The sequence below is a fragment of the Crinia signifera genome, unplaced genomic scaffold (assembly GCF_055691185.1).
Source record: "Crinia signifera unplaced genomic scaffold, ASM5569118v1 HAP2_SCAFFOLD_93, whole genome shotgun sequence".
NCBI classification, from domain to species: domain Eukaryota; kingdom Metazoa; phylum Chordata; class Amphibia; order Anura; family Myobatrachidae; genus Crinia; species Crinia signifera.
Genome location: NW_028142849.1, coordinates 343254 through 355198, shown reverse-complemented (window position 1 = coordinate 355198; position 11945 = coordinate 343254). Strand labels below are relative to the sequence as shown.

The window sequence follows — 11945 nt, the reverse complement described above, 5'->3', positions numbered from 1 at the left end:
TCTGGATGATAAAGCAGCGTCCGGGGTGCCGTACCTAAGTAGATACACAGCAGTTTTTTGTCCAGAAGGGCAAAATGAGTCGGCACTCCACGTTTTTTTTCCAAAATTCAATTGTATTAAAAAGAGAAATACTGTCCTGGCACTGGTACACCTTACCCCGCAGCCCACATCCTGACGAAATGGCCGTAGGGGCCATGAAACGTTGATGACACTGCTGGAGCACGTTGTAATGTATTTCTCTTTTTAATACAATTGAATTTTGGGGAAAAAAGTGGAGTGCCGACTCATTTTGCCCTTCTGGACAAAAAACTGCTATATATATATATATATAATATATATATATATATATATATATATATATATAATCTACTGTATATATCCCCTGCAGTTACCCATTGACCAAGTTTATACTGCCTTTACTCTGTGTTTTGACAGTGTAATATTCTCCTATGCAGTTTGCGGCCAGTAATGACAAGTGCAAGGTGGCCCCCCTGTCTAAAGTGCCCCGGGCCCCCCGAAGGCTTAATCTGGCACTGCCCTAATCCCAGTATGGACTACTATAAATGGGCCACTGGTGGAGGATGGGGTGGCACAGGTGGACATATAAAGCCCTGGAGAGTGCTGAATCTCACCTGAGGATGCATTATTGTTTTCTTGTGTCTGTAACATAGAAACAAAACATTACTGCAATAAATTTTAAATGACAAGCCAATATGGGGGTTGTAAATTTGTCAAAGGGTATTACTCTTTAGACAGTCCTACCATGTTCTACTCTTTTAAAGACTTCAGCATGGACATGTCCTGTGGGTTTCACCTCAATGATTGAGAGATGAATCCTCCTGGGTCAGACTTTGCGGAGGTCCAGGATATCGCAGAGATTGCCCTCAATTTTAACGCAGCCATCAAGGAAAAAAACAGGTTTATTTTGCCTTGTAAATGGCTGCTGCTTTAAAAATATGGTCAATCTCAGACAAAATCCCAAACCTCTGCAAACTTGGACCCTATTACATTTCCCCGCATATGTACATTGAGTAGCAGGCCCTGGGATACTGACATGGGTGCAATGCTACTTAGAGCATTTTACCTGTGCATGTGGTTATATAGAAGTAGTGTTCCCGCTAGGCAAATCCTTTTGCCTAAAACAGCGGGCCCGGGTCTGGACGTCCCCTCCGCCACGTTAGGTGTCAATCGATGCGAGGGAGAGCTTGGGGGAAGGAAGCCCAACATCTACATAGGTGCCGGTCCTGCCCCCAATAGTGACGGTGGTGGCTGGGCCCACCCCTGACATCAGTGGGCCCATTCTTTTTGTGTCCTAGGTGAGCACGCCACCCGCCGATACAGGGACTGCGGTGACCGGGGTTCCGATCTGTGGGCCGCAGTCCGTTGCTGCCCTGTGCGCATGGCTGCAGTTCCCCCCCGAGATTGAAGCTGCCTCTCCTCCCCATCCCACTCTGGCTGGCAGCAGCTCTGGGACACTCCCAGCTGGAAGCAGAAGCTGCCTCTTACCTGCTCCAACCCTGTCCCTCTAGCGACGGATGCCCCTCCGCTGGCAGCAGTGTGGAGCTTGTAGATTGCCTCTCCCCCACCCTACCGAGCACATCTCTCACTGCTGCTCTGCTCTCCTCCTCTCACCACAGCAGCAGTGAAGGCAGAGGATGCCGGCCTGACTGGACTGGGAACAAAATTTAAGTGGGACTTTTGGGGGCATTGTTTAAGGTGCACTACTGGTGGCATTGAGTTTATAAACAGTACTGGGGGCATTACATGTAAGAATAATATGTAATGGGCATCACAGTATGCAGCATATTGTGTAATGGGCATTACAGTGTGCCATGTAGTGTGTTTAATGGGCATTACGGTTTGCTGTGTAGAATGTAAGGGGCATTATGGTGTGATGTGTAATGACCATTATGGTGTGCGGCTTAATGTGTTATGGGCATTACGGTGTGCGGCATAATGTGTAATGGGCATTATAATGTGCAGCAAAGTGTGTAATGAACATTACAGTGCTATTGGTATTATGTGGCCACGCCCCTTCCCTATAAATCCATGCCCCTAATTTTTTACGTGTGCCTTCGTGTACACTGTGCCTTTATTTGCTATAGGAGCAGCAAATTTCTTCCTGACACAGGGCACCAAAATGTCTAGATACCGCACGGACTGTATGGTGGTAATGTCTTACCATATGTATGTAGCCTGTAGCGTCCATTATACATAACTAGCCTTCATAGGCGTGTGCAGCACATTTTATTAGGGGGTGCACCGTCAAAGGAGTGTGCATAGCTCCACCTATTGGGCGTATCTAACACCGCCAACCAGGCGTGTCTTCCATCATCTATTGGCACTCGCTACCATATAAAAAGTCTCTCAGCCACACCAAAATCTTCTGCCTATTTCAGTTTTAATCTTCTAATTACTCTGTGTAACAGTACATGCAAATAAAGTCATAAACATATATGGATGCCGTAGGTATTTAGTGATATGACAATGGTCTAGTTCAATTAACAATGCAAACACACATATAATTGATTGATAGGCGCTTCTTTGAATGAATACAGTGCTAGAAAGCAAAAGTCTTTGGCTAAGGGTATTGCTGGTATTGGTAGCGGCAGAGGTGTTCATAAGGGTGGGGCACAGCATTAGGGGGTTCCTGTGCACCCCTAACACACAATGTGCACACACCTATGCTAGCCTTCTGTATAAGCTGGTGGTGGTGATACCACTGTTACAAGAATCACACTATAGAACTGTGGTCACAGAAATAAAGTTATATTAAAGGTAAGGTAACGTCTGATGTAGGGGTGGTTGGGCACCTGGCCAAAGTAACGAAAAAGGGGGCATGTCATGAGGCTGCACCGCTTTCTGTGGACATGTGCCCTCTTCAGTGGTACCACCCTGCCCTAAAAAAATCCTAGAGTGAACACTATGATTCAGAGGGTGCTCCTTGGTTTAAGGATTCACAGCAAAATGCAAAATATGGTCTGACTCTACCACTACACCAAGTGCCAGGCAGCATCCAGTCTATTCTCATGTAAAGGTGCCCATACACGGAGCTAATTTGGTCCGATTTCAGCCGATTCCAACGGATCGGGCCTTGAAATTGGACCAAATCGGCTGTCCCTGACATGCGTATTCCCGTGCGCATCGGACCCGGACCCTGTGGTTGCACCGGCGTGCAGCCAGCAGTGAGGTCCGTGTGGCGGAGGCAGGCAGCGGGGCACTTGGGGTGTGCAGCTCCTAGTGGCAGTCAACAGGGTCCTTGTGGTGTGGTCTGTGGTGCGATCAGCCGGTAGTGCTGCCAGTGGGGTCCATGTGGCGTGGGGCAGCGGTGTGGTCCGTGTGGCAGGCGGCTGGTTCTGTGACTCTCCGATAAGCGGCGGCAGGGAGCTACAGTAGCGGCACAGGCAGCTCCTCATAAATATCAGGGTCCTGAAAAAATTGTCCCTGGTCCAACTTTCCAGGATTTCAACCCGGGTCTTGACCAGGATTAGACCCGGGACATCTCCCAGCGCTGCCCTGGGCCCACCTCCCAATTATGCCACACGCCTGGCTTTATGCCATGGCAGGTGGCTAGTGTGAAAGAGTTTGCAAGTCAGGGCAACTGGGATTTTGTACCAGGCTCGCAAACACTTTCTGCCTCTGCTGCTACAGAAGCTGCAGATTAGCCACCTGTGTGAGTTCTGTACAAGTCTCATGCTCTTCCTGAACAGGGATTGTAGGGGTTCATTATGATTTCTGACATTCAAAATACAGACAGTCAAAATACCGACAAGCATCAGCAGAGAGTCAAAATACTAACATGTTCAAAATGCTGACATGGACAAAATACAGATATTTACAATGTCGACATGCCAAAAAGTTGCCATTTTGAACTTGTCTGTATATGTACCAATGGTTGCCGGTATTTTGGTCGTCCGTATTTTGACAGACAATAAATGAACTGCATCCCAAATGATGGTTATCGTTAAAGATATTTTGTGCATATAGTGTGTATGTGTGGTACCCCACTCCTGTGGTACCCTTCTTGTGTGCTTAAACTGTGGACCTCATGGACTAGGGCTGCAGGGGTTAATTGCCCTTCCTGGTTGAGGGTGCCGGACGGCTCCCCGACAGTCAGGATTCGACAGTCATTACTCTGACATCAGAATCCCGACTGCTCCCTCGTGGGGGTCCACGACCCCCATAGAGGGAGAATAAAATAGTTGGCGAGCACAGCTCGCCACCGTGCCCACAGCGTGGCGAGGTCAGCGAGCCTGCAAGGGGCTTCATTGTGCTCCCCCCGCTGTGCAGTCGGGATTCCGACGTCGGAGTAATGACTGTCAGAATCCCGACTGTCGGTGTGTTATACCACACCCCTGGTTGACTGGACAGAGCCAGCAGCTGCAGACATCCTGAAGAGCCCTTATCAGGAACCTTACTGCCAGCAGCACAGAGAGACAGGAGGTTTTGTTAGTCACAACATCCTCCATCGGAAGCCTATGCTGTACCTAGCACCACCTGTTGGAAGCTTATTCTTTACACAACAAGTGCCTGTTCAATAAAACCAATTTGGATTACAAATACTGTGCACAGGTTTGCTTCATTTCACGCTTTCATCTGGAAGACATTCCCCAGCACATGATTGGTGCAGTGCCATCCCGTAGACAGTTTATATATTATGACAGTTCATGACATATTATTTATCTGTGACCATTATAATTGAAGGTGCCATTACCTGTAATATATGTGAATAACTAAGGATATTTTCTATGTCCCTTTCAATGTGTCATTTGCGGTTGTGATTGAGCCCACCATCTTACCAGTGTATTATGCAAATTATTGTTACATGCATTTTGACATTAACCAAGTTTGATTCTGCAGTGGTGACCAATATATTCCTGCATAATAAACTATTGTCACTGTTATTTTGTGTAGCATTCTATTTGTGGAGTTCTCCTTGGGGTTTCAATCCTTCTGCCACAGACTCCTGCATGAAGAAATTGGAAGAGGTCCTAATTCAGCCATTTCCTCAGGGATTACAGGTATGATATCACACCATCACAGGGGTGCTATCACAACTATGCATAGGATTACAGATACCTGTAGAATGATAGATAGATGTGAATGGCAAGATGTACGCAGACTCAACAACAAGCCTAAGATGTTTGCCTAAAGCACCCACAGTGATACCACCTGCACTCATGCCCTACTATGTGGAGCCCCATGGCTACTGACCTATGCAGAAGATTCTTGCACGCAAAGAGCAAGCTCCTTCAAAGAGTTTAAGGAGCCGGAGAAAACTCAAGGAACCACCATTCAACAAGCTCAAGCCAGTCAGGCCCCCTTCGTGGCCATAGCCTGATCGGTTTTGGAAGCGATTGAAATAATTTGTGAAATACGTCCGTTACAGATGGAAAATGAACATGGAAGATGGCACCTCAAATCCAGTAGAAGAATCTGACAACAGTGGGATGCTCTACAGGGGTCAAGACGACTCCCCGCCAATCAAATCAATACTCAAAGAAGGCCTTATGCCAACAGACCTCAAGAAGTCCCATACGAGGAGGAACACCTGAAGTGATTCAGAGCACAATGCTCTGGTGTATGAAATGCTGTTTATAACAAATCAATGGCAGGTCATGTCCTGTGGTTAAGTGTACCACAGGGGTATAGATTCATCAAATGTGCGGATACCAGTCAAAGTGTATATGAATGACAATCCTGAAAACAGTTTCAGGAGTCTCAGAAGAGGTGAAGTTGTGGAGTTTGAGCTGACAAATGGAAAGAAATGCATAAAGGCTGTGAAAGTGACCAGTACAAGGTAACAGACCTGCCACAGAGCAAAGCCAACATAGGCGCTGTCTGCATTATAAAGAGCCTCCACCCTACTACCAGCAAGATTACCGGCAAAGTGCAAGCAGAGAGGAACCCAAAGATTTTAACAGTGAGATTGATAGGCCTAACATCGATCCTCCTTGAACTGACCAAATGCCCTGACCACCAGAACCTGACGTCCAAAAGCAATGTAAACTGCTGGAAGAAAGGAAGAAACCAGTTGTGCAGAGTAAGGCAGTACAGCAAAGCCTGGAAGAGATAGCTAGGCCTCAGATTTCCCCTGAACCAAATCGGGAGTACATCCCAAGAACAGAAAACAATTACTAGGCTTCAAAACTTCAGGCAGACTGATGCCAGTGCGACCGACCAGAAAAGGAGCAGTGGCCATGACAGAAAAAGTGGAGCCATTGGAACCCAGAAGACCAGAGCTTCAGGATTTTACAACGCTTACTGGAGAAGAGTTTGAATTTCATATACAGCAGACTATAAAGAGGTCCATCAGACATAATAAAGGCACACCACAGGCTCAGTGATATAGCAGATTGCACACCGTGATATAGGGTACCATCCATGTGCATCATGGAAGAACCTGTACCACAGAGGGATGGGAGTCCTGTGGTGGAGGGATAGGGGCCACTTGGGACATACCCTTGCTTGACCCTTAGCCATTTATGTGATGGAGTAAAAAGAAGAAATGTATACCTGTTTATGTTTAACTTGATTGCATTTAAATGTTTAAGTTTGTTGTGATATTCCGAAGAATTTTGCTCAAGACTGGGAATAATTTTAGTATGCCTGAGGACACGCATAATTCCAGCAGGGAAATTTGTGGTAGCCCACTCTTGTGGTACCCCTTTTTGTGTGCTTAAACTTTGACTGCGGCCAATTGCTGTTTATAGAGCCTTTATGGACTGGGGCTGCATGGAGTTAATTGCCCTTCCTGGTTGACTGGTAACAGCAGCAGAGCACTAGGACCCAAGGGAGTTGTCAGAATCCCTGGGAGCGAAACAGCTGTGCTGCAATTGGGCAGTGAGGACTTGCGAATTTGCAACGGTGAGCGATATTTGATGACTGCGCATGCACATAATCATTTATGCGCATGTGCAGCCGCTTAGTGGCTAAATGGTGAATTGATTCAATGGTGAATTGATTATTCAACGTCTGCTCACACACAGCACTGTGGGTGGGGGGTGTGGGGCGGCAGGCCGTTGTCGCGCCCATGGGAATGTCCATCGTTTCAATGGGTGTTCCCATTGTAATTCGCTGGTGACGTGGGTGCGGGGGGGTGGGCAGCTGATGTTAGCGTAAGTCAGCTGCCCGCCCTCTTCCCATACAGCGGCCATCGAATGATTTTTTACCCGCACGCAACCTGCGAATGGATGTTTATGCAAAACATCAATTTACATGTGTGCGGGGTGGCATTATAGAACATGCAAAGCTGCAAATTTTGCAGGTTTGTGTATCAACCCGAATGAGGGCACAAGTGTATTATTAACCTTAATTACATTGATTTACAGTCAATTTTGCCCACCAGTTGTCTCAGCCAATCAGCGGCCCCCAGTTGATTTCAATGGCAATTTTTGAAAGTGCCAAACAAGGTAAAACTTTGAGATATGACAGCGGGATTGCTTCAGATGCCATAATGGTGGGCAGGTTCAGATTTTTAAAAACGCTCAGTTCTAGTAGTCTTGCTTAAATATACAGTATTTGCAAAGATATCATTAAGTCGCCACCACTTCAGTGTCTTTGATACGTTGATCCTAACACTACATGATAATACTATCCACTTTGGGTCATACCTTTGTGTATTGCTACTGAATATAATAATGTCACATACATTACTACATTTCTAAATTGAAAGCTACCTCACCTGGAGGCGGAATGCCTCCCAACTACTGATCCCATACATCTCTCTTAGAACAATGATACAACATTGCATACCTCCAACAACTAGGTCGACAAGCATTGGGTCGACACCACTAGGTCAACATGCAGCAAGGTCAACGTGGGTTAAGGTCGACATGGGTCAAGGTCGACGTGGATCTAGGTCAACAGTCAAAAGGTCAATATGGGGTTTTTCTCAGTTTTTTGACCCGAATCACAGTCGACATGGACACAGTTTCAAGTGCACCGCATACCCCTGCATCTCTCAATTCGCTTACAATACTTCAGGCTCGTTGCCTCACTACGCTCGGCACACTATTTTATTCTCCCACCGCGCCCTAGTGGATGGTAGGGCATGAAATACCGCCTGACGGCACATGTCGGCTCAAAAATCTGTGAAAAACCCCATGTCGACCTTTTGACTGTCGACCTTGCCCATGTCGACCTAGACCCATGTCGACCTAAATCCATGTTGACCTTGACCCATGTCAACCTAATGGCATCGACCCAATGCTTGTCGACCTAGTTGTTGTAGACCTAATGAGCGTTTCCCGACCTGAAGCATGGAGCCAGAGCCTGCTCTGTGTGTGTGGTGGTTGGGGCCAGCTTGAGTGAAACAGAGCCCCGGCTGCCTGCTCTAGTCTCCAGCTCCTCCTGATGCAGAGACTTCCTGTAAGTGCACACACACAGCTGTGCCCTCCCGTGGGCACACCCGACACTTGCCATTTCCGGATGTGCGCACACACGCAGTCTGGATTTCAAAGGAGGGGTTACAAAAACTGGGAGGTATGAGGGGGATGGCGGGGCAGCGGGAGGCTCATGTAAAAGTCGGGAGCATCCCGGTGAATGTGGGAGGGTAGGCAAGCCTGCATACCTCTGCTCTGCAAAGCAGCTGGTGATCACCGAATAGATGCACTCATGGTATCTAACAGTGCAAGGAGGGGAGACCGGCTGCTCAGGGAGCGCTGAGCACTCCCCCAAAATGACAACAACAGGGGTCACGGCACTATGCCACACCCGCCATTCCAGATTTCCTGATGGCCAAAGTTGTAAGGTATGAATTGTATTTAAAAATGATATTTTATTTAAAATGTTCTAATGTGACAAAATAAAACCTAACAAGTCTATGGGCCAGATGTATCAAGCTCTAAAGTGGTCCTTATTCAAACTCAGCCTGTGACATGACAGAGATAATTGGACGGTTGTTTATTACTCTCCATTTTATCACTTTGTGAAGCTTGATACATTTGGCCCATTGTCTCGTATATTGGAGCATGTGTTTACAATACCGCAGATGGGCCAGAAGGTGGCAGGATCACCATAGAGTACAAATTCCATTTTTCTCTATAGTGTACAATGTATGGATGATCTGTACAGTTGTGCTTAGGGGCAATTTATTAAATTGATCATCGAGCAGAAGAATGAGATACTGTAACAGTAAAAATACATTTACACAAAATAAATTCTCCAAAAACTTGGTGACAGCAAATTCTTCTACTGTACATGATATGGAAATGACCATATATGTCCTTGGAACAAAACAATACAGCCTAGAATTTGCTGAACAATGTAAAGAATAAAGCTATAATAGGGAAATAAGAAACAGGTTATTATTGTGATTTATCCCGATGGTCGTTGTCGGACTCAGTGGCGTAACTATAAATTTTGCTCCCCCCTGCCAAAAAACTTTCTGGCGCCCCCCCCCCCCCCCCCCCCCAAATAGTGCACCTACACTATATGCGACTTACCTTAGGACCCCCTTTCACAATATGACACAATATGTAAAGACACATCTCACGTATGTGTGTGTGTGTGTGTATATATATATATCACACACACACACACAACATGTGTGTTATGTAAATTGTGCTTACCTGCCATAATTCTTGTTTCTGTTGGTCACTTTGAATGGCAGCCACCAGCCATGGATGGAGGAGGCGCAGGCCCACATGAGGATGAGGAGATAGCAGATGTACAGATGAGGAAGGACGAGTGGGGAGAGGGGTGCCTAGAGGGACAAATGTAGATTGTGGCAGAGGTAAAGAAAGGAAAGAGGCATGGATATACAGATGGAGCCCCTGCCATCCTTGGCCGGGGCTCGCCAGACCCTCCCCGCTGGCGAGCACTGGCGGCAGGGGCTACACTGAACTGGGACACGCGAGCATTTCACACGCGCGCACGTCCCAGTCTCTCGGCGGGGACGCTGCATGTCCCTGCCCCTCTCCGCTTCAGGGAGATGGGCAGGGTTAGGGGGACGCTCAGGGTGGGGGGTTTGAGGGCGACGGGCGCGGGGACCGGAGGCAGGCTCCGTTGCCCATCTGTAGAAAGTACCAAAGACCTTACAAAATATATTGAAAGTCTTGCATGCTCATCAACTTCTCATCCATGCACACACCCTGCCTATTCAATTTTCCTTCACGGCCCACTACTACATTTTTCATTTAATTTCCCTATTCCCACATTTTTCTTCACATGTCTCCCCTGCCCATCACAATTATCCTCAATTGCCCCCACCATTCTAATTTTTCTTCACATGCCCCCTTCTCATGATATTTGTGTTACCTGTCCATATTTTTTATAACATGCCCCCACCTCCCACCATTCACATTTTTCATCATAATGTTAGCACATTTCCTCCTTGCCAATTATTTGTCATCAGAATTTTATGACATTCCATTTCCCACCCCTCTTAGCCATTATACCTACAATATCTTATTCACTCCTTACATGATGCACACCCTGCACACAAGTCCCCCCCCCTTTATTCCCACTACATACCTCAGTTTCTGCTGTGTCTACTCTTTACTAACTGTAGCTGCTGTGTAAATATATGTATGACTGCAGCTTCAGCTTCCATTACTGCTAGTAGTGCAAATGGTCTGAGGGGAGAGCAGGGGCATTCACACACATAGCACACATTCACACACACAGCACACATTCACACACACACATAGCACACATTCACACACACACACATAGCACACATTCACACACATAGCACACATTCACACACATAGCATACATTCACACACATAGCATACATTCACACACACACATACATAGCATACTCACACCATGTACAGACACCAACATAACATAGATACACACACACACATCAGATACACACACACACACAAGCACAGCATAACTTCAAACACATAGCATACACACAAAAAAGATACACAGCATGTACAGAAGACACACATAGCAAACATACACACAGAATACATAAACACAGCATGTACACAGTCACACACACACATAGAATACATACACACATGCATACAAGCACACACACAGCATATATACACACAAACATACCACCTCCGAGTCCTCCCCCACTCCCTCAAACTTCAGCAAAGTGTACCACTACCTAGTACCTACTCAGCTGCTGGCCACAAGATTCCAGGGCAGGCCTTCTCTCGTACAGGACAGGACACGCTGGAGGCTGGAGCTTAGAGGATCTGCACACTAGCTCCCTCTATCTGCAGCCAGCGGCAGCCTGTCTCTATGACACTTGGAGCTTAGCTGCCGTCAGAGGGGAGAGAGAGAGAGTTCCTGCTGCCGGCGCCGCTGACTGACAGCGCGTCCCGACCCAGTCCCTGCACTGCACCGTGGGGTATGAGGGTGCAGGCGCCCCCGCTCCCCCAAGCGGCCGCGGGGGTTGCCTCACGCTAGCTACGCCCCTGGTCGGACTATACAGTTATATGGTCATCCTACCCTGCAATGGTTTATGGCAGGTTGCATATTGGCAATTTGAGGGACATTTGTAGGTGCAAAGCCACATTTGCCTTCCGGGGTAGCCATTAAATGCATTTGCAGAATTTTCCTACAATGGATCTTATTCGACAATTGACTCAGAAGTGCAAAAATTGTAATCAGGTGGTTTTTGCATTTCGATTGGATATCCCCCTTAATGTTGCTATGTAGCTGGTATTCACTTTCTAATAAGATGGACTAAAGTAAGGTCACTATTTATTTATCAAGTAATATTTCCAACATATCCCCTGGAAACGGATGATCACTTTTGTGATCATTTCACTTATTTATACTGTACTTAAAGAGGGACAGGCTCCTATTACATGCATGTGATTCTAAGGACATATGGATTAATCCTCATTTATTATTGGAGCACCATGGAAAGCCATCCACCCCATTGCACATCTGCTGGTAATACCAGCAGATGAGTGGCTATGATACGGGAGCGCGCATCACCGCTCATCACTGCCCTGTGCACACTGAGTGGC

At 46.8% G+C, this 11945-nt stretch overlaps 1 long non-coding RNA gene across 1 annotated transcript; it reads right to left on the bottom strand.

The window, feature by feature from the left end:
* Window positions 1–632: 632 nt before the first annotated feature.
* Window positions 633–11237, bottom strand: LOC146056825 (uncharacterized). Its single transcript, XR_014469429.1, has 3 exons — window positions 11083–11237; window positions 9573–9706; window positions 633–660 (listed from the first exon to the last, which is right to left on the bottom strand). It is a non-coding gene; the product is annotated as an uncharacterized LOC146056825 (long non-coding RNA).
* Window positions 11238–11945: the final 708 nt, after the last annotated feature.